Here is a 24971-nt window from a genome sequence, read left to right as displayed (position 1 = left end):
TCAAAAGAATGCAATGGTACCACTTAAGTATGCAAGGAAATGCTTCATGTGGCAAGAAGTACAATATGATTAATATAAAAAAATGAAAAGTATTTATTTACCAATTTTGACAGTTGTCATGGACATCACTGTTTCAAGTGGCATTTTTGACAAAACAATTTGCTGGCTGATAGTTACAGGGGAACTGAAAGATTTTTTTTTTTCTCCCTGTGTATTTACAATATAAAAAAATGCATCCTCAATGTAACTTTTCTGCTTAAGAGAAAAAAAGAATGAGTTCTATCAAACAACCCATCCAGTGCGGTTTCTATAAGAACAAATGAATGGAAGTGTTAACAAGGCCTAATCTTCCCTTTTGTATTTGTTTCTTCATTAAGCTCTAACTATGCTCTAGCTCTTGTACCCTGAAGATTTGATGTGAAGATGGTATGACAGGCTTGGCTTCTCCCGATGCAGCTGGCACTCCTGATGCCAAAAGCCAGAGCTTGCGGTAGTGGGATCAGGAGAGAGTCGTTCGGAGCAGTTTGCCTGTCAGTTTCCCATCCGCCTCGCAGCGCAGCCTTCCCTCCCCGAGTCCCCCTAATGAGAAGTGGAGGACAATACCAGTATTGTTGTTTCTACTCGCAATCTTGTGGAAAGAACAATCGCTGTTTACCCAAGCATTTGTATTACCCAAACTCTGTCGATAATTACTTCTAGAGTCCCTGATTAACTCTGCTCTCTGCCTCAGCACAAAAAAGCTATTGAGATAGACACCAGACAACTTTTCTATCTCTTAGAGCCTTTTAACAGTTTACCGAATATGATTCAGTCCTCATATTTAGCAGAAGAAATGTACCTACATGATTTGCACTCGGCTCATCAAGAGCTTTCGAACCATCTAAAAAACCCAGGTACTTCAGAAGTCTTGAAAATTCTCCGTCGCCCCACCTCTTCCCCTCCCCTGCTCAAAAAAAGTAAAAAGCGCCCTCTCCTTACAGTTGACATAGTCCTGTACCTAGGAATCTATGATAAATATAAGCACATTTCAAGTAACAATGATATTTCTAGTCAGCTTCTCCCTGTTAACTTTTTATGGTGAAATATGTAGGAGAAAAATTTCTAGTTATTTAATTACTATGCAATTTTATGATATGCTTTTGTTTTCTAAGACCTAACAAAATGGAACTGTTGCTATGTCTATTTCCATGATACTGGTAATAATTTTAATCTGTCACATCACTCCTACCCCCCTTCACGTCCCACCCCACATGCAGTCTGCTGTTAGCACTATGCAAAACAGCATCATGAATATGCGTAATTATGGAGATTCATGGTAATTTTTCAGGGTTATCCGATGTGACGTTTATAGGACAGCAGCATACATCAATTTAAACGAGAGTGACAAATATCTTATCCTTTATATTTCTATAGTATTTTTAATATTTTCTTGGCCCCTCTCTAGGGAGTAGTGTGAAATGGTAAGAACTTGAATAATAAAAATGTTAAACAATCAAATGCTTGACTAGAATGTTTTTTAAAGGCAGGTTTAAAAATGATTCTCTACCTGTTGAAGTTTAAAAAGTATAATATACTGAAGTTTTTCTTAGGTGATACTTTTTATCAAGCATCTTACACATTTTCAAACCAACAGAAGCATGGACATTTGCAGGTGCCATTTTAAGGTGGGGCTGATTTGCTTAACTACTCTTAAACTCTGACTGCGTGCCTGACAGAATTACTTGGCAAACATGGTCCACCAACTTTATTAAGCATAGGCATCTGAAACAATAATCTAATTGTGGCACATCTGAATTTTGTTCTAAGTCTGTTGCACCTCTTAAAGACTTGCATATTATCTTTATCTCGGTGACTAATTAGGACTAGCTTGACAATTCCATATTTACAATGATTACCAAGTAGGAATCCCTTCCCTTGTTCCTTATGTTTGTCATGAATACTGTACAATACTAATTACATTGAAGATATAAAGAGTCCCACAATTTGATTTAGAGACATCTTGAGTTTAAAGTGAGTAAATGTGAATTGTATCACGAATTTTAAATGGTAGGGCAATTAATATCTATTTCTTATGCAGTTGCTAAAAAAGACAAAATAACTGTGTAAGCTCAAGTCATCATATCAGCCCTATTTTTAAGTGTATTAACAATAAAGTCACTAAAAATCGGCTTGATTGAAAATGACCCTCCCCATTCCAACCAACTAGATTTAGAATTCCTCTTTCTCAAGCATATACTTTCAGGATTTCGGGTTGAGGGTCAAACTTTCACAATCAAATATTCCTCGGTACTATATTGGTAACACACCATTGTGAATACTCTCCATACAATTAGCAGGGCCTGCTGTGGAAGTAGACTACTAATAGAAATAATAATGAACGATACTGGAGCATTAGTATGCCAGAGAAGGTTGGAGAAACTTAGTTTGCATGAAGCCTATATAATTGTATGTTACATCTAAATACCACTGTATGTTGCTTTAGAAATAATTACTTGGGGAAATATATTTAACCCCTCCCCCTTTTTAAGATTCCAATTTGATTAACAAATAAGTTCAGTGGTGTATTAAGCCTATAAGGTAGCAGTGTTGTAAATGAATGTGTTCTGTATTTGCATGTTTTTTAAAGTGGCACTTTCTGAAGACACACAATTGCTATGTCTATATACATGTGTAAAGCAAAGTGAAGAATTGATGCAATCATCCAGATAATTCAAGGGAAAAACACTTTCGCCTCAATTATCTATTGCAAGAGAAAGTGAGGGGTTTAGCCTGAATTGTTCAAATCAGTGCCTTGATTCTCTTCACTTTGTGTGTGTAGACACATTTTACAATAATATTTATGTTAACATTTGTAATTTACATACATATAAAGGAGAAATATTGCTACACGAAAGATGACCAAAATCTTTTCACAGTAATAATTTCTACTCTTTGGTTCTACCTAATTTTTGGTAGAGTCTGATCATTCGTGTGCATGTTATGTATAGTAATTGAATTAAGGCAAAGCTAGATGGACTCATTTGTTCATTTATTAAATGCTTGGTTAATAATCTGATTTGTATATATGATACTGATATCTCACTATAAAAAGTTCATTGATACAGTCTGTCTAAAACTTTAATAATATGTACTTCTTACTGAGTATAATCATAAATTGATTTGAAGAAGTAAATGTGATTTATATGTACATTTATAATAAGATTCAACATTAAAGCAAACAAACAAAACTTTCCAAAGAATACATCCTATATTGTCCATGTTTAAGACTTGTTATGAATAAGTTAATATCCATAAAGAAATGAAATCCCAGAACACATTCTCAAAAGTTCCACTGACACATTAAAAATGCAAACGTTTAGCAGATTTTACAGTGTTTTCTCCATATGCACTGACAGAAACAATAATATATTTAATTGCTGACATTTGTATTATTTTACCTTACATTTATTAAATGTATAAAGTGTATTTTCAGAGCATTTGAAAAATCTGTTGTGTTTATTAATACATGAGGAATCCTAAATTTCTTCTGGGCCTGCTTAATCACTATTTGCATTCTTTACTCTGGCCCACATAGAAAACACATTCCAGAAAATGTAAAGCAACTCTACCATGTTTCTTCATATTGGTACTGTGTCAAAATATGTTTTGTTTGAACATTCGAAATTAAACCTTGGTTGAGTTAAAATATTGCCAAAGTATTGGATTATAAGTGTTTGTCTGGACAAATAATTAATACCTAAATGTTAAAAGATACTGGAATATTTTATGGATCTATTTGGCAATGAAAATGAACTATCTACGTTATAAATGTGGTAGATAGGGCTCATGCGTAGCATTCATTTATAATTTTCATGTTTTATATAAGCGTATGTAATTGATGCTTACAGTGTAACCAAAATCTTCTCTGTCCTCATAAAAACACATGGAGCAGACGTAAAATTAAGCATTTCAGAGTATTTTACTACTCCAATATTGTTTTAATCTGATCTAAAAATCAAGTATCTGTCTCTAAATTTTATTTATGAAAAATCAACTTCCAGAATTAAATGGACACGTTTTATAAACACTGAGCGGAGGCTTGTTAGATCTTTTTCTGTAGAATTGCTAAAGGGGAAAATATAGTAATTTGGTGGCAAACATCTGTCTGGTAATCATATATGATAAATTCATAAGAAATACAGGAAAGGTGTTTATTTACTGTTACTGCTAAGCCAGTCTTTATTTATCTTAGAAGATTTTTCATCTATGAGTGGAAAACAAACTTTCCTTCAAGAGATCTGTGAACCGAATAATAAATGTCAGGTCTAAATCCTGTATGAAAATCAGTCCGGTTTAATCCTGGATATTCTTCAGCATGCAAATGAAGACTGGAGGTTTCCCTGGGCCCGCTGTCACACAGGCAGCCAATTTACAGACCCTGGCACAGTGTATGTGTTATGGGCTCGCCGGCTGCCCCTCCCCCCTAGCCTAAGACTTGGTCTCAGCTGCCTGCCTTTCACAGAAAACCACAAACCAAGGAAACATATCAGTAATAGTGCCCTGTAAATTAACTTGACATTTGATGCAGAAAAAACCCTAAAAGCTTACAAAAGACATTGAAAACAAAAGCCACTCAGGACCCACACTACATATATTGTGGATTTAAGAGATCTAGAAGGTGGTTATTCTATTGTAACCAACACATACAGCTTTCATCTTCTTTGTTAAGACAATTCGGGCATTCTTTGTTACAGGCATACTATCCGTCAAACAAGAAAACAATATTTTCCACCAGGAAAAAAAAAACCTAAAAGTCCAACTGATATTGTAATAATAATTCAATCAACGGGTTTCTTTTACGTTAAAAAATAAAGCTATACATTCCTGAAAAGAAAGACACTGAAAATGTGACTTTATGTTTCCTTGGTAAATAAGACATGTTGACATTGCTAAGATGTAAATAATGTAAGACTCGTCTGAGAATGGTGTGAATCTTGCTGAACAAGAGGTATTCAAAGATATGTTGTGTCTTAAAAATTTGCTATTCAAGAGATTTCATTTTGTTTTGTGCTTGGAAACCCCTGAGTCCTTTTTATAGGAAAAATAATTTTGGGGGTTCAAAGAAGGACTATTGATAAAATATTAAATGGTTCCTTGACATCAGCTGCCGTGTGGGGCTAGAGTGAGGCACACAGCATATTTAAGCCATTAGACATGCAGGAATGTTAACATTATTATGCGTTATTGTGTCTGGCTATGTGCCCCCTCCTCTTCTCAACCTCTCTCTCTCTCTGCCTCTCACTCCCTTTCCCTCCCTTCTTCCCTCCTCCCCACCTTTCTCAGTGTCTGTGCTTCCTCTCCCTCCCTCTGCAGGACCTGCTACACTGCATCTTACAAATGTCTGGCCTCATAGTTTACAAGCACAGAACTGTACTGGTAAAAATGCATAATCTTACCATCTGTGCTTCTTGATATTCATGGATTTATTTACAAGTCCCTGTGTTCTACTTTTTTTTTTGCCTGTTTCTATGGTTTATATTACTGTCATGCCTATATTCTTGTGGGAATTTCAAATAAGAATCAAGATATAACAGGCAAATATTCTGTAATGCAGTCTGCATTTCCATAATTTAGCTGTTTTTTAAAAGAGACAATTTAAAGAGGTTTATGGACTTAAGGATATATGAAGAGTATTTTGATTGGCTTTTTTTAGTACTTCAACTGCTTAAGGTTCAGTTTGTGTAAAATGGATGTAATAAAATAAATTTATGTACATGTATGTGCTTGTGTATATGTAAATGCATTTAGAATGAAAAAGTTCATAAATCTCCATCAAATTTACTGATTAAGTTCACTGTATTCACACTTGCAACATTAAGATACTTCACGAAAAGGTTCAAAGGTAAAAGGCTAGCATTATTATTTCTGTTTTAGATTCCAGCCTGCAAAAAGCTTAAATATTTACAAAGCAAGTATTCAGGTTCCCGTCTTCTCCCAAACCCTCACCACACACCCCCTCCATGCATGGAGCTAGTTGAACAGAAGCCTTTTAGTACAAGCACCAGGCCAAAGACATCTTTCTTTTCCCTTTTTAAGCTGTAAAGACACAAACTCTTTTGAATAATTTAATTAACACCAAAATTAGAAATTTAACTTACTTTACAATAATTTTCAATTCATTCCCTACCTATCTCCTCCAAAAATAGAATTCCACCTTCATATTATCAATGCACTTATTTTCAGGGATTAATATTCTCTAGTTTAACTTAATAGTGAAATCCGAGAAGTCCATGTATGTGCTTTGCTGTTTATAGCTCCAGTTTAATTACTGTGTGTTAAACTGCCTAGACAGCGAAGTGAATTTACGAATATCTTTCAAGACAGCCATAGTTTGGAACTGCACATGAGCGAAAATAGGATGGTGGGGGACACTGCATTAAATGATCTCTATGTCAGTATTCTTGAAAATTCACTGTCTATGTAGGAAAATGTTAAATATTGAGAACGTTATGATAAAGTCTTGTTATAGACCTAAAGTGTGGCATACATAAAATACGAAGATTTTCACATGTACACTTATAACATATGCTAAGCAGCATAGATTATTAAGCAAGATCCATTCCTTTATTGGAGAGGGAGGGGAGTAATTTACAGAGGAGAGCTAAGCAATTCTGTTTAACACAACTCTGCCTAGTTGATTGTAAGGCATGTGTAGTATTTTTCCAAAGCCCGTCATCAGTAGTAAAGCAATTTACAGCTCAGGATATTTTTTAGAAGATACTCATTTTATTAAGAGTCAATAAGATAGGTTGTGCAGAAAGATATACATGTATTTGCAATTCATATTGTTGCTGTGTTCCTATTGTGTTCTGAGCTTCCATCATGGCTGGGAGGTGGGAAGCTGGCATGCGATGCAGAAGGGTAAGAGAGAAAGCCCCAAATAAACACTTACAGCATTTTCCAATTATCTCTAATTATAACCACGTTTCTTTTTTTTTTTTCCTGAGGTGGGCAAGGGAAGTGATAGAAAGAAGATGATTATGAATGCAGATCATATCTGTGCTATTAAATAATATTAATAATTCTTTTGGTCCAGGAGATGATGTTTTCATTCTGGACTTTCAAGCACCTCAGTCTACCCATTCAAAGCGATGACAGAAAAATGAATCTGAATGTGTAGGCATTAAACATTCAAATTCTCTACTCCCTGGTCATTATACCGACTGTCATATTTTACACCTTCCCCTCCCCCACTATGCTTTTGCTGATTTGACTTCATTTACATTGGCTCATTATGCATCCGGTCTTTGTTCTACTGAACGGAATACAGTACAGTGACAAAGCAAAACTTACATGTCGGCTGAAATATTTTTCTGATTTAAAAATTAGGTTTCACTGTTTAAATTTACATTTAACTTCCCAACATTGTTTAAATTGGAAGCAAGTCTTTTCTTAGACAGTAACTATAATCTATATGCAATTATTTTAAAAGTGGTTAAAATGACCTCAAAATATCATTAGGAAATGACATTTAAGACCTTTTATAACAAATATTCTACTGCTACCTAGGCAATATCATCATATGAGAAGTATTAAGTTGTTCTTTCCGAGCCTGTGTCTGAATTTCTCTGTAGGCCCAAGGAGCGAGCTTTTATCTCTTTTATACGAAGTTCATTGTTTAGAGCTCTCCCTTATGGGTCTTATTTTAATGTACCAAACAACAAAGGTAATGTCAATCCTTAAAAAGAAGAAAAAAGATTCCTGCTTTGCATTTCTTGCAATTAAAAGGTTTTCTGATTTACAAGCCAAATTTTCATCAAATTAAAAGAAAGTCCTAGCTGACCGATCACATGGAAAAATATGAAAGTTACGTTGAGCTTTAAATGTCTATCCCCATGGCAGTGCATACTATCTTTTCATTTGTTACAACCAGCGGAAACATGGGATTAATCTAATACAGCCTAATTAAACACCCATTCACACATGAGGGTTTTTAGTGGTACTAGTGGCACAAATGCTACTTTGTATCACAGTTATATTTGCATTTATTTGAAGTTAGACAATAGATATTTTTAATACAAAGACAATGGGGAAAAAATAAAATGTTGGGGAGGATGCTTCTGAAAATGAAAGCAATTTCTTGTTTCCTGCAGAGATAATTGACATATGTACAATTTAGGTTTCATTGCAGATATTTTGACCAAGATGCATTTCTAATTTTTATTATTTATCAAAACATGATCTTGGTGACAGTGGCTTCATGTCTAGGGCACCATCTTGGAAGGAAAAAGCATCATCATATCTTCTGGGCTCTGTTAATGTCTCATTGTGTGACCTCTGGCTTCTCCCTCAACCTGTTTGCACCTTAATTTTTTCATCTACGAAAAGGGACTATTTGCCCCTTACCCAACTCTATTGCGCTATTGTAAAGTTTAATTAGGATAATATATTATTCTTATGAAGAAAGTATCTTATGAATGCAAACTTTTTGTTTTTATTGATTCTTTTTTACTATAATATGGGAAAATGCAGCGTTGTGTATTTGCCTATAGTTAATATCTTTTACTTAGGTTTGGCACTTTGGGTTCTAGAGTTAATGAAAATAAAATATAAATGCTTAATTGGATTTCTTGGAAGTGGGAGCAATTGCCCACATCTTGGCAATTTATATTATATAACCTTGTTCTCATCTGCAAGATATTTCATGAGCATATTTGGTTCTAGAAAATGGCTTTTGCAGTAGAAGTAGTCAACAGAGTAGCGTTCAGAATGAGTTCAAGCCTGTAGGAGAAATAGAAATTTGGCAAAGAATTCTTATTTCAGTGGTACCTCAAGGAAAGCAAAGTAAATAAAAGTTTTTAAGCTAGAGTTCCTTTGAAACTATCTTAATTTTTCTTTTTAGTCCTAGAAATTTTAAGTATTGGACATTAGGCAACTCTGATGCATGCAGAAGTCTGTAAGATGATAGCACTTGAGTATTTATCTGGACTTATATAGATGCCCTTCCAAACTCAATACCACTTCTAAAATATACTCTGGACATGATTAACTCTACTTCCATTTGTAGGATTAAACTGGTGCTATTTAACTTCTTCACACTTCAATTGAATCATCTGTTAAATGATGGAGTTGAGCTAGATTATCAGTGAGACCCTTCCCAGATCCAGAATTTACCTGGTCAGTATTTGGATATATTATTCTTGGAATTTTAGGCATGTAAATATCAAGCCCAATTCCAAATGATATTTTATGAGATATTTGTCCATTTATTTGATGAATGTTTATTAAACCCTGAATATATGCCAGGCACTTGTTAATTCTTGGGACCTAGGAAAGGAGGGGGTTTGGAGGCAAAGATAAGATTTCCATACTAAACTCTGGCCAAGATCAAAATCTATGAGCATCTAACGACTTGACACAACAGAGTTAGATGTGCTTGAAAAATATTAGCTGGCATGGTAGACAGTGTTACTGTTCACTAATATCCTGTGCCTGTCCCTACAGGAGGTTATACCTCCCTGCCTTCGTGAAGTCAGGCTAGGATATGTGAATTGCTTTGGTTAATGACATGTGAGCAGAAGTAATAGGTGTCATTTGCAGGGGGAAGATTTAAGAATCAGTCTGTATTTTCCAAGCTTTCTTTTCCATTTGCCACAGTTACGAGCAAGTTCTAAAGAGTTTCTACTCCACCAAAATGGGTCCCACAGGGAGGGCTCCACTGACATACAGCAAGATTTCCAACTGGTTCACAATGGATATTAGAATGAGAGAGAAGAAAAAAAACTTTACTGTTAAGCCACTAGGATTTGGGGATTGTATATTATTGTAGTATAGCTTAGCCCCATGGTTCTCAGAGTATGGTTTGGGGACCACTGTGATCCCTGAAGCTCTTTCAAGGGATCCACGAGGTCAGAATTATTTTCATGTCAAGGTGAAGATCTCGTTTCCCCTTTTGCTCTCATTCCCTCACAAGTGCAAAGTAGAGATTTCCAAAGTCTACACAGTGTGTGATATCGCAAGCGACTGATGCAGAAGCTGATATAAGCCTCTGTGGCTAAAGCAAGCTGAAGAAGTGTATAGTGACGGCGCTCTCCTGACTAAAATTTTGGAAAACTTAGTAATTTTATATAAAAATGTGTTGCTTATGTTAACATGTAATGGATTTATTATTGTCATCTTAAAACTGTATTTTAAAAATTTTCCTAATTTTAATTTCTAATATGAAAAAAATCAGTGGATATAACCCACTTTAACAAATGCTCTTTGGGAGTCCTCGATAGTTTTTAAAGTAAAGAGACTAGAGACCAAAAGTTGGGGACCTGCCTTATCCTATCTTGACTGATGTGGTAGGTTCCACCAGACACAGCTTGTTAAAACTAATTAAACCCTGTCATTTGTGGAGCCCTGTGGATGGACAAACCATAACTTTAAAACCATGGTTAGAGTCAATCACGTTATTTAATTATTTAGCGGAATCAAATGGAACTTTTTCGTGTTGTATAACAAAAGAACAGTTGCTGCCTAATGCAACTACTATAATAATCAATCTAGACAATTATAAACCCTCTCTTTGGGAGGATTTGACAGAGTGGATTTTCCTCTTTATTTTGTAGGAGAGAGTAAATGCAATTTCTTGGAGTAAGTTTGAAGATCTATAAGCTAAACTGTAAATCACCCTGTAAATGTACAATTTGTCCAATTTATAGGGCAAGGGTAACAAAGGGAGTAGAAGAGAGATGAGTTGTCAGGTGTGAAAGTTTCAAATCATGCTTTTGACAACTATTCAGACACATTGTAACTGACCACTAGAGACCATACCCAAGCAGAAAACTATTTGAATTAAAAATATTTGGGCCCATCATCTCTCTTTCAGGCCAGCAGAGTTTCTATATCAACTTGATCTCACTAGCACATTGGTCCATGAATATGCTTTCCCTTGTTTCAAGTGTTGATGTGCATTCCTTCAACTAGATCATAAACTCCTAAAGGAGAATGATGATGTCTTCTGTTGAATTTGCCTCCATCCTCACCCAGTGGCTCTGCCTAGTGCTCCATGCGAGGCTGGGACTCCAGAAATGCCACAGGTTACATGAAACAAGACAAGATCTCTAATTTCATAGCTATTCACAGGCAACAAGATAAATAATTAATTTGGTGGGGGAGGGAAAAAGTTGACAACTACTTTCTATTAATTTAAATATACCTATCATCACAAAATCAGTATTATATGAAGTAGTAAAAGGTTGTATAAGACAAGAATAAAAAGATCATATCTAGAGCCCATGTCTCATTGAAGAAATATTTCTGCTGTCCAGCGTAATTCCTGGATGGGCTATCCTCTTCTGTGACTGCAGTACAGAGGCATTTCATTTAAATATATTCCCCTTGTTTATATAATTGAGTTGTAGAAATTCCTAAAGCAGGTTTTATCTTAAAACATAAAATATTTCTTCTATAATTATCAATTCACTGGATTTTTCCTATGAATCCAGTCACTAATCTAAAAATAAGAGTATGTGTATATTTGTGTGTATAATACATGTAGGATTTCCTAGTTTATATACGTTATCCACACTGTACACGTTGTCTCATCTGATCTTCTTGACAAGCTTGTGAGGTAATTATTATGCTTACCCCCATTTTATAAATAAGAAAGTAAGAACTCTGCTAGATTGAGATTTGTCCAAGAACATATATTTAGTAAGTACTGGAGAGAGAATTAAAATTCAGAATCAATAAGAGAGTCATATTGCTTTTTAAACTGTTAAGACATGAACACAACTGAAAAGTTTATTTTTATTCTTCTAGCAAGGAAGAAAGTACTGTTTCCCTCAAATGATTTCTAAATTGCATTACATAGCTAACTAATTGTTTTTCCACAGCTTGAGTGAATGAGGGCATAGGTGAATATTTTTAGTGTAAATATAGGTGAGTGGAATTTTTACATACATTACTGAGAAAAAAATCACTTCTCCTGAAGTTCAAAATGTTTATTTTTCATTTGATCCTTTATCATGTCCTTAATTTAATTTTCTTCTTTTAAAAAGTAATTCTACTTACAAATTTGAACAAAATATAAATGCTCAATAACTCAAATAGATTGTCTTGAAAATAACCTAGAGATAACTATACTTCAGATTAACAAAAAGGGAATACTATGGTAGCACTTATTTTAAGATTTCTAGTAGGTTGGCTGATGGCGGTTGTTAACGCAATGGTTAAACCATTTGCGTTTTCAGGAGGTGTTACCATAAAAATAACTAATGGGCCTTTCATTCAGATTTTCTGTTGAATTATTAAAGATAGTTTTGGGTCTCAAGATAATTCTCTAATAAGTCCATTAAGACTCCTACCCAAAATCTAGAACACACAGTAAAATTAGAAGCAAACAGTAAACTCCATACCATGATTAATAATGGCAATGGAACAGAAATTACTTTTTATTTGGTTTCTAAGGGCAGTAATCATAAAAGCATGAGTTCCCATCCTTATTTATCTGCAGAGTTTGAGATAAAAAATTGTGAACCCCCAGACTCTCCAGAGGAGACAGAGGCCATTTCAGAAGACTTGAAGGGTATTGGAAAACAGGTGTAGGCAGGATGGGTGGAAGCAACACTCTAGAATGAATTATGATCACTCTTCCTTTCCCTCTGGAAGTTTGAAATTCTGCTTCAAGTTACTAAAGAAATGTCCAGTGATTGTTGGGTTATTCTCTTATCTGACAGGAATACGCAAACCAAAGAAACTCAGTGGTCCAGACGTTATTTTCTTAATATCTCAAAATTCATAGCATAACATCTCCTTGACAAGACTTTTTCCTCTTCGTCCAAAGAGCAACATTTTCCCTTGGCACTTCCATCTAATTAGGATGGTTGCTTTTAGCCCTTTCCAAATAAAAGTTCCTTAGTCCTTACCAATCTCTTAAGTTAACCTGTTCTCACATCCTAAAGGATGCCTTCTTTGTTTGAGTGGCCTCTACAACCTCAACAACATTTTCATGTATATGAAAACCACAAAGTAACCTACTAGACTCTTGATATTTATAGATTTAGTATTCCTGCTCCCCTCAACTAGACAAGAACTTTGCCTTATTCATCAGATGTTCAAAATTTGTTGAATGAATGAAATGGATGACCGTTAATGATCTCAATGGTCTATAATGTGTAATCTACAGTGATGTTAGTTATAGATGAGTAGAGTGAGTGATGAGGCTCCTCTGTAGGAGAGTTGGCAAGCTCTCGAGTGAGTTTAGGAAACCATCTGCTGTTCATAGGGTAAATGATTTCCTTTGATGGCATTGTAAATCTCAGAATTCTCGAAGGCCTCTTCTACAGCTTTGGTGAAATTTCTGGGCCTATTTTACATAAAGCTTCTATCTGGAGGCAACACAGAGCAGGAGTAAGGACAGGGACTCTGCAAACAGACTTTTTGGGTTCAAGTCTGACTTTTGGCACTTACTAGCTATACGATCTTGGGAATATAAGTAGCATTCACTTTCCAAAACTGTGAGGCTTGAAGGATATGTAAAGAATATAACACAATGCCACACATACCAGGCGCTCAATAATTGTGATTTATTCTTATTATCTTAACATTTCTAAGGGATCTTCAGGGCTGAGAATTTGGGCCTCTAAGATAAATACATTAATTAATGTAGAATGGAAGAATGGCTGAAAAAGAATTAATTAGGTTTAGAATTCAGTTTAGAAGAAATGTTCTATATTACTAGGAAGAAACTGGAGCTGTTGGAGGTGACAATATAGACATCTATAATTGAGAGTAAGTTAAGTGGAGATTTTAACACAATTTTTTATTCGGCAACTCTGTGGTAAGACTCAATCCCAGAAAAAAACAGCAGGAATCAGGCATGTACATTTCAGCACGTTGAAAAGAAAAGATATCACTTACTGTTGGCATTTGAATAGTCAGCATAACTTCAAAGCAGAGTCTGTTTATTTTGATTTTGAAAGCATTAAATTCTCCAAAACAACGAATTATTCACCTCCAGCTTAAAGTCCAATTGTGAGAATTTTGTCTGCCTACATTTGAAAATAGGCACAGAGTTTTCCTAAAATCATATTTCAATAGAGCTGTTCAATTATTGTGGGTGGTAGAATCTTCAATGTAAAGAGACTGCTGCTTGATCAGCACTTTATTGAAACAAATAATCTTCGCATATTTAAAGGGTCAAATCCTAGAGCAAATTTGTAAGAAATTTAAGTGAATGTGCCGTTCATAGCTATGCTGTGGTTGAAATTTATTGCCTACAATGGTAAGCTATAGAGAAATAACCTTCCCAAGGCCTATCTGTTAACTGCTTCTATGAGACAGGGAGTACTGTGAGGATAATGGAAATATCTCTAGGCTTACTTCCAAGCAGGGTGGACAACCAGAAGTAGGAGCTCTTCTAAAGTAGGAATCATGGCTTTGAAGGGCAAGGTCTCAGTCTTATCAATGAGTTGATGACCATGTCCAATATGCACTTTCTAGCCCTAACTTGTCTTACCTGCTGCACGCCATATCATTGACCTCTTTCTTCAAATTCTCTCCTATTCCATAATAATGCTTTTCTGAAGTTTACCTCCTCCTTCTCCAGGCATTTCTTCTCAGTCATTGTCATGGATTCTTCTGCTCTAAGGGACCAACCCGAGACCTCTTCTCTAGTCTCAAGTTACTCCAAGCAGGGTCAAGGGACCATCTGCCACAAAACAACATCTTTAGCCTTGTTAAAACTCAGATTCCTAGGCCCACTTCTGTGCTCCTGAATTAAAATCTCTGGGTATGGGAGAGAGTCAATGGTTTCCTCTAGTGGCATTGCAAATCTCAGAATTCTCAAAGGCCTCATTACATGTCCTCTGTGAAATTCAAGGGTCTATTTTATACAATGCTTCTATCTGGAGGCAACACAGTGTAGGAGTAAGAGCAGGGACCTTATAGCCAGACGGCTTGGGTTCAAGTCTCAGTTTTCACACTTATTAGCTGTGTGACCTTGGTAATATGAAGTCCACTCACTTTCTAAGATTGTGAGGTTTAAGAGATAACACGGGTAAGGAAAATATATATGTAAAGGGTTTAAATGCTACACATAGTAGGTACATCTTCGATGAGTTTCTTGGTTGATTCTGGTGCAGACCAAAGCTAGAGAGCCACTGGGTGATATCATCCATTTCTAAGGTTTCAGAGCCACTTTTAGGATGTTTGCTTAAGACTCTTCAGTGGCTTCCCATTATACGAGATCCTGCATCACCTCATCCTTTTTGCCTTTATACATTCCTCTCTTGCCTTCCTTCTATGATGAATTAGTAACACAGAAATTCCTAGTGGTACTCTCTTTTGACTCTCAGCTTTCCTATTGGCTCTTTATCCTTTCTAAAATAACTTCCTTCTCTAGACAACCTTGCTGGACTCATCCGATTCACCCTGTAAGTTTCAGCCTCGATGTCAGCTCTCTCCCTGATCACTCAGGTCTGAGTTTGATTCCTCTCCTATGAGTTCCCATGCACCCCGGGCATCTCCCATCATTGCACTTATCGTATTTTATTGTGCTTGCTTAGTTAGTTGTTTCTATCCCCTGTAAGAAATTTCTAATTCCATATTCCAGCATATACTAAGAAAATGTTTAATATATGCAAATTGATGAATGGATGAACTAATGACTTGCAGATATGTGCTTCCAGATCAGACCTCTTTCCTAGACCTTCATGTCAAACTGGACATGTAAAAAACTAAATTCATTATCTTTTCCCAGCAAAATGGTTTCTTCTCCCTTCTAGTCTTCTTTCCAGGGAAACACATAAAAATTTGCCCAAGTGCTAAAGCCAGATAGTTGAGGATTATCCAGGACTGCTGTATCTCCCTTATCCCCATATCTAATCTGTCACATTGCGCATTAGCAATAACCTAGCTCAGGAGATTTTTCCAAAGTGTGATTATTGAGTTTTGAATCAAGAGGGTATTTTGAGTATACATGTTTACCTTCCCTCTTTACTAAAAACCCACTGAAGAAACAGTAAAGAAATACAAGAGGGAATAAATTAATAACAATTCTGAGAATAGGAAGACCAGAGAGTCTGATGACTTTCTGTAACATGGGAAGCAGGTGGAAGCTCTCATATTAATAGGCAAACAACAGTGGGAGCCTCCAGCTCAAACAAACACTGGAGAAAGCTCTATCAAAAACCCAAGCACTGTTCCTGGCTGCTCTGCCACAGCAAGACTCCAAGGGAGCAGGTCCAGAGAGCAGAAGTTGAGATGGGATGGATGAGTGGAGGGGCAAGGGGATTGATGGAACGATTGTCTATAGGTGGTGTTACCAATCTTTGCTGATCATAAGGTTACATGGAGTTCTGGTTAAACATAGAAATTCTCAAGACCCTTCCCTGGAGACTCTGGTTCAGTAAGTCTGGAAATACAACCCAGGATTCTGGACTTTAGACAAGAGTCCCAGATGATTTTTAAGGAAAAAAAGTTTGGGCAATATTGGAATACGGACAGCTCTTTATACAGCAATCCCATTCCTATCACCCACACACAGATTTATATGGCATACAGGAGTGGCATCTATCCCCCGGGCTTAAAATCAGATAATTAATTTCTAAAGAAATTTTAAAATTATCTGGGACATCTAGCAGAGATAGCACACCAGAATAAGGTTATCCTCATTCTGACATTTGGGATAACCAGAGAGTTCCTTGCCTGAGCATCTTTTTTTTAATTGAGGTAACATTGGTTTATAACATAATATAAGTTTCAAGTGTATACCATTGTATTTCAACTTCTATATGGGCTACATCATGTTCACTATCAAAAGTCTAGTTTCCATCTGTCACCATAAAAATGTCCCCCTTTACTCCTTTTGTCCTCCCCCACCTCCTTCCCCTCTGATAAATACCAATCTGTTCTCTGTATCTACATGTTTGTTTGTTGTTGTTGTTTCTACCTTACACATACAAGTGAAATCGTATGGTATTTGTCTTTCTCTGTCTGATTTATTTCGCTTAACATAATACCCTCAAGCTCCATCCATGTTGTTTCAAATGGCAAGATTCCATCTTTTTATGGCTGAGTAGTAGTCCATTGTGTATGGTGTATATATATACACACACACACACACACACATATATATATATACATATGTATATATACACCATATCTTCTTTATCAATTCATCCATTAATACATACTTAGGTTGTTTTCATGTCTTGCCTGCTTGAGCATCTTAAAGTGAATCCTGCCAGTTTAGCTGCCCCAATCACATACATAGAGCTCTCTGTTAGTCCCCTCATTAAGGGAAGAGTCTTATTATAGGAACAGATAGGGAGTCAGCCATGTTAACCGACTAGACTTTCATGCATACGTATAAATGAAACCTAAACGCACAAAACGTTTGAATGAAAAAAACAGCATAAAAGAGAAAGAAAAAATTGAACAAGTTGAACCTAATAACCTTAAAACAAACAAACAAAAGAACAGATGTGGTAGATGGTGAGATGAACCACACAGATCCCCGCTTCAGTTGCTGGGAGAGCTGCCAGCAGAAAGTTCTCATGGAATTGCATTGGCTGAAGAGTCACCTCACCCAAGATCATGCCCCTTCCTAGCGTGGCCCGTATTCAGTGACTGACTAACACGGTGATATAAAGTCCTGGCGCCCTCATCCCAACTTGGAGAAACTATGAAGAATCACCCCAGCTTCAAAACTCCCTGAAATTCAGCTGAGAGCTCCACTCAGGTTGCATTGCAGCTCTACTTCTCCCTCTGTCCAGCCCTGTTTCCTTCCCTTCCCTCCCCAAGATGTTGATTTCAAAGACACTCCTAATCAACTTCCTGCATGCTAATCTGAAACAAGAGCTTTTTAGTAGATAGGAAGAAGTTTATAAAAATAGTAATTGGTATCCTCAGGAAGATTCAGGATAATAACGCATTTATGAAACAAAAACATTCGTCTAGGTAAAAGGTGAGAAGGAAAACAAAGAATTTTGGGAAATTAAAAATGTGATACTTATAAATAATTCATTAGAAAAACTAAAACAAGTTGAGAATGTGTCACAAAAAGTTAAGAGAAAAAGCAGATGACAAATATAAGAAAAACTTGAGACACAGAGAATTACTCTAGAAGGTCTATTATCTATGTAACCAAGTCTGAAAATGACATTTTTTAAAAGGAAGAAGGATAAATAATCAAGGAGTACATATAACAACATATCCAGAGAGGGAGAAAAGTAGTCTTCAGATCAAAAGTACTACAACATGAAAAGCAGAATGAATTTTTTTTAAAAGCCTACAACTAAACATACTTTGTAAAATTTCCAAGTCAAGATTTCAAGATAATTTCTTGAAAGCTTCCAGTATGAAAAAACAGGAGTGTAAAAGAAATATGAATGAGAATAGAATCTCATTGCTGATGCTAGAAGAGAGTGACATAATATCTACCAAGTTCTGGAGGTAAATGTTATTGAACCTGAAATTTTATACCCAGCCAAACTATGGATCAAATGTGAGGGAGAAAATAAAGATCATGCACACAAGTATCCAGAAAAATTTTCTAATAGACATTCTTTCTAAGGAAAAATACTTGAAGATGTACTCCAATAACATTAAGAAAAAATCCAAAAAAGAGGAGGCGATTGTGCCCAAGAAATTGAGTGTCTAACACCAAAGTGCAATGAAAAGAAATGTATGGTTATGGTCATGCAGCAATTGTGGAAGGTAATAAGTTAAGGGGACTATTCTGCTTCAATGATTAATGGGTGTTGGAGAAAGTGAACAGAAAGCGAGTAGAAACCCAAAGGATCCAGTTCCTTTATAGCAGCAGTCTCCATGGTCCATAACCATGTATTCAGTTAGCCCTTCCCTCACTGTCTAGATTACCTAGGTAGCATTGGAACCCAGTTCATAGCTTTCTCTGTCAAGAATCAGGTTTGAACTCTCTGGGTCACCTAACCTCAGGGAATCTCTCTCTAAGCTCTCCAAGTAAGCATTCCTCACTAGGCTATGATTAGAAAGCTCCCCCTCCAAAGGGCAACTTCTCCAATTATCTATATATGGGAGTGGGGATGTATGCATGTGTCTCACGCTCACTTTGGTGTCCTGGTATTTATTCTATCTGCCTGTCTGTTGACACTGCAGCAGGCAAAGTCCCTGTATAGCTTCCTATTGCTGCTGTAACAAATTACCACATACTTAGAGGTTTAAAAAGTTTATTCTTTTGCAGTTGTGGAGGTCATAAGTCTAAATTCAAGGTGTTGGTGGGGATATTTTTCTTGTGGAGGCTTTAGAGAAGAATTCATCTTCTTACTTTTTTCAGCTTCCCACATGCCTTAGTTTGTGATCCCTTCCTCGCATCACTCCAATCTCTTGCTTCCATTGTCATGTCTCCTACTCCTGACTCTTATCTTGCTGTTGCTCTCTTAAAATCCTTGTGATTACATCAGGCCCAGGCAGATAATCCAGGATAATTTCAAAATCATTAACTTAGTCATATCTGCAAAGTCTCTTTTACCATATAAAACAGCAGTCACGGGTTCCGGGTATTGGGACATGAACATCTTTGGGGGCCATTATTCAGTCTACTATAATCTCATTTTAACATCCTATTATTTATGTTTTGGTTTATTTTTAAAATATTTAATGTAATTATTATTATTCTTTCACTGGATTTTATTGGTTCTACTCTGCTAACTGGCTCAATCTACCAAAACACTCCTTCATCTCTTACTGCCGCTGCCTTAACTCAGTCTAATCTTTTCTTGCCTGGACTATATCAGTGCTGAACTGTTTTGGTCTCTTACCTTCTAGACTATCTCCATCCCTTCCCCATAGTTATGGAAGTGAGTTTACCGAAAAGAAATCCAATCCGTCCTCCGTATGTAAATCCACATGTAAAATAAAATGTGTCTCCATGGCCTTTAGAATAAATTATAAAGCCACTTGCATTTGGCCCCTGGCTACCTCTCCCCTGTCTCATCCACTACGAGTTCCCCAAAGCCACTCTCACCTGCACTTGTATGCACTTCACACACTTTCCTGAACAGGCCACATTCTCTCACTTCTCTTCCTGCACGTTTCCCTCTGCCTGGAAGACCCATCTCCTTCCTCCACCAGCTTACTACTATGTGTCTCTCAAGACCCATTCACACTTTATATTTTCCCATGTGCCTTACCTGACCACCTTCTCATGTCCTTCTCTTCTCTTTACAGACTTCTTCAGGATGCTGAAAACTCTTCAATTGCAGCATTCATGACTCTGTATTATAAGTGTTGGTTTACTTGTCTGTCATTGTCAATTGCCTGTGAATTCCTTCAGGGCGTTGACAATGTCATCCATTTCTATGTCTTGGCAGAGGGATCGGCACATATTTATTCCTCAAAAGAGTATTTTTTGGATGAGTAAATAAACTATGACATGCTTTGGCCTATTGCCTTTTTATGAATCCACTGTTCAAATCTATCAAGAGAGCTTTTCCCAGATATCTACGTGGATAAAGTTGTGCACGTGCTTGCACACACACACACATACACACACAAATCACGCTTCTCACTATCCTTACTATTGAGTTGACAGAAAGCAATTAGCAAACATTATACATAAACAAGTACAAAGGATATACTCAAGTAAGAATAGACTGAAGTTTTATCAAGGAACCAATGTACAAAATCAAAGAGACTGGAGATGGGAAGAAAAACTTTATCCAAGGTTTCTTCAAATTCATTTCTTTAAATTACAAGAAAGCTAATCTGATCATCATCATGTCTCACGTTTGTACAGCATGTCCTAGTTTTCACAAGTTTTAAAATCATCGCTCCATTTGATCTTCATGACTGTACAAAAAACAGGCTAGGTATATGTTGCTCCAATTTTCGAGATGCAAAAATAGAAGCTGAAGAGGGTTTGGTTTTTGAAAGGAATTCACAAAAAGTAAATGTTATAAAGTGGAAAGTAGAAGAGAGAGCTCACCTGAGGAGTTTGTAAAACTACTGACGCCTGATCCTCACCCCAAACCAACTGAATCAGACTCTTGGGGTGAGGTAGGGGGTCTCTAGCATCTGTAGTTTTTGAAAGCTTGCTAGATGTTCCTAACAGGCAGCCAGAGTTGAGAAGCACTGGTTAGAACCCAGGTGTTCTGACATTACTTCAAGAGTTTTTATACCACGTAATGCCAAACCAAAATAGGTGGTCTACGTTATGTCCCACAACTAGTGCTGGCATTAGGTTATTTTTGTTATGTTTCCTTAAGAGTGCAGATTTGTATTTGGTTTCACTGATTTAATTAATATTTTCTGATGGTTTTTAAGGAGAGGGTAGGATAGCCAACATTTAAATAGCATTCAAGATTGAGGCTCTACACATGTATTTTCCTGGCACCTTGATAACTAATAACAAGGCTGACTATGGAAGAGAAGGGAGTGAGGTGGAAGGATGAGGAGGCGGGCCTGGTCCACGACAACAAATGCGTTCCCTGTCTCTTAGATAACACAACAGAGTGATTCCTTACAAAATCCAATCCAAATGCTGCCACTCAAGCATTTGAGGAAAGTTCTAAACCCCTCTTAACTCTCCGTTTTCTCATTTGCACGGGGCCGTACTGACAGTAGCTTAGTTGATCACTTAAAATATTAGATCCTAGAAACCGAATGATAAATGCATCTCCATGTCACTGTCACATAAGGCTGACTGGTAGGAAACGCACACCTCACAAGGACATTCTGAGGGATAAACAGCAGTTACACAGCTCTTGGAAATATAAATAGCTCTCATAAAAAATGTTACCATGCACATGCTTTCTGGAGGGTAAGCTGTCATTTACACTTTCACCCTAGGCATAATTGTTAGTTTATCCTTTTTTTCTGCTCACACCCATCTATTCCACCCTTGGGCCTCAAAGCCACAAGAGTTTTCACAAAAATAATCTTTAAAACATATATTTACCCTCTTTTTGACCCCTTAAACTAGCTCTTTATTACTCCAGGGCATTTTAAATTGTTCTAAATTTGTTTTGGAGGATGTGGGTGTATTCTCTCCTCTGTAGGTATTCGTAACCCCCATTAACTTCCGTGGGAATCAAATACACACACTTCAAAGTGAACCCAGGCCCTCATCTGTTTAAATCATGATTAAAATCCATTTATGATAAAATAAAAACTAAGAACTAAAATCGGGGGAAAAGGGAGTGAAAAAAATAAGACCCTTTTGTCCTTAATTAAGGAAGTTTAGATTTATGGATAACTAACATGGCACACCAGCCCCCTGCACTAGTTCCAATGTGTCCTCGGTCTCAGGTTATTTACTGTAAAGCGTCCCCATGATACAAGGAAATGTGTGTGAGTAACTGTCTCACAAATGATCTTGGCCCTGTGTGTCTTGGCTCTGTGGTATAAATACAGAAGAGAAAAGGCACTGTTTAGACCAATATTATGTCACCTGTGGGTAAAATTTGATCTTACCTATTTATTGTCAGATTTCAAAATGATGCCATAAACAGTTGCAAAATTTGCATATATAGGTCTGCCTACATGTATGCCCATGAAAATTGGGTAATGGAGTTCCAAATCGTCCAATTTTTTCTTATAAGCCCAGATCTGTGTAGCATACCCTCTCTATGAACATCACTAGGAGGCAAATACGAACTTTACATACATATTTTGGTGCTCCTTTGAAATGTTTGCTTTGAAATACAGATATATCACACATGCAAATAAATACACTAATTCATCCATGCAGTTAATGATATGAAGTCAACTCTAAACCCCACAGCAGTATGAAGTGCAATATTAAAATTCATTTCCATTCTACAAATAAACATTGTGCATTTCTCAGATAAAATATGAGAAAATTTGAACCTAGGTGGGATTTCAAACATAGTTTAAAATAAATGGTTCTTTACTGAAATATGTGGTCATTCCGAGGAGATCTGGAAAGGTATTTCTTCAGCTGCACTGAGGTAGTATTTAGTCATTTGCTAAGTAAATAACACTTTATTAAGTAACATCTTTATGAAGGAAAAGCATCAAATGCAGATTTCAGAAGCACCCAAGGAGCATTTAGGAAGTCAGTAAGTAGAAAGAATATTTTTTTTCTTTATATACAAAATTACAATGAAACTAGATTTGAAATAAGCATTGTAAAATTAACAGATATGTGTGATGACATACAGATGTTTCAGAAATATGCTATTTTAAACACAATATGATTTTTCACCCCTAAGCCTATTCGATGAAGCAGAAGTAGGCTATTTGAAAATCTTGACGATCTTCACCTTTCTCCATTCTCTTGGATTTCTGCCTCTCATACTCCTTTGGAGCAACTTCCGCCCATCTCCTCAAATGAGCTGAGCTACGCAGATTAGAGTCCAGAGCGCTTAATTAATACGTGGCCAATCAGTAGCAACTATTTATAGAGATTTAAGATGACTTTTCCAAACAATTATGCAATAACCATAATAACTGATACCATTTATTCAGCTCTTACTACAATCCAAGAACTATGCTAAATCCTTTGTAAACAGATTTGCTAATCCTCCAAATGAATTTAAAAATAGGTATTTTATAGGTTTAAGAAAAACAAAAACAGAAGTAAGAAGTAACAGCGTGTGAGCATCGGAGCAGGATCCCCTTCAGGGCCCCCAGCCTCCAGCCTCAGAGGCTGCTTCTTTCTCCCACCTGTTGACAACCTCAGTGGCTGAACCTTGTGAACCTCGCAGAATGGGGACGAAATCCAGTTCCTGCTCCTGTTTAGGAAAATCTCACAGAATGAGGCCAAGTCAGCATAAATAAAAAAATAATAATAATAATTTATTATAGTGGGAACTCAACATGAAATTTATCCTCTTAACAAGTTTTTAAGTGTCTAATACAGTATTGTTGATTACGGGTACAATGTTGCCCAGCAGATCACTAGAATTTATTCACCTTGCTTAACCGAAGCTTTATGCGTGTTGATTAGTAACTTCCCGTTTCCCTCTCCCCACAGCCCCTGGCAACCACCATTCCATTTTTAGATTATATAAATTTGACTCTTAGATACTTTCTATAAGTGGAATCACGCACTATTTTTCTTTCCATGAGCTGGCTTATTTCACTTAGCATGATATCCTCAAGGTTCATCCATGTTGTCACAAATGGCAGGATTTCCTTCTTTTTTAGGGCTGAATAATATTACGTTATATGTGTATACCCCATTTTATTAATCATCCATCTGTTGATGGACATTTGGGTTGCTTCCACACCTTGGCTATATGACTAGTGCTGTGATGAACATGAGTGCTAACATTTTTTCAAGATCCTGATTTCAATTCTTTTGGATAAATATCTAGAAGTGGAAGAGCTGGATCATATGATAGTTCTATAGTTAATTTTTTGAGGAAACTTCATACTGTTTTCCACTGTACCTGCAGTATTTTGTATTCTCACAACAGTGTACAAGGACCAACAGTGTCCGATTTCTTTACATCCTCTCCAACACTTGGTGTTTTTGGTTTTTTTGATAATAGCAATCCTGAGAGGTGTAAAGTGATATCTCATTATGATTTTGATTTACGTTTCCCTGACGGTTAGTAACACTGAGGCTTTTTTCATATACCAGTTGGACATTTGTTTGTCTATTCAAGTCCATAGCCCAGTTTAATCAGAAACTAGATCCAAATATCCCCAAACTAAAATTCAATGTTTACAACACGTCTCCTTCTTCAAAATGCTAATATAGACATTAGGGTGTAAAGAATACACCAAATCTATAGTGAAGATCAGAGATACATTGGCATCCCCAATTCAGGGAATGACAACATCCCACAGGGAAAATATTCATTATGATCTAGGAGCCATCTATGAAAAACATGACAATTTACATCTTCTTTAAATTAAGATCTATTTATGGATTATTGCTTATCCTTAAATTGTACTCAATGAATTCTTTCTAAAGATAGGATCTTGACATTGAACTTTATAAGAAGTTGAAACAAGTTTTTTTCTGAGCTAAAAGGGACATTAGGGAATCA

The sequence above is a fragment of the Equus przewalskii genome, chromosome 13 (genome assembly GCF_037783145.1).
Source record: "Equus przewalskii isolate Varuska chromosome 13, EquPr2, whole genome shotgun sequence".
In the NCBI taxonomy this organism is placed as follows: Eukaryota; Metazoa; Chordata; class Mammalia; order Perissodactyla; family Equidae; genus Equus; species Equus przewalskii.
Note: the sequence above shows the minus strand (reverse complement) of the source record.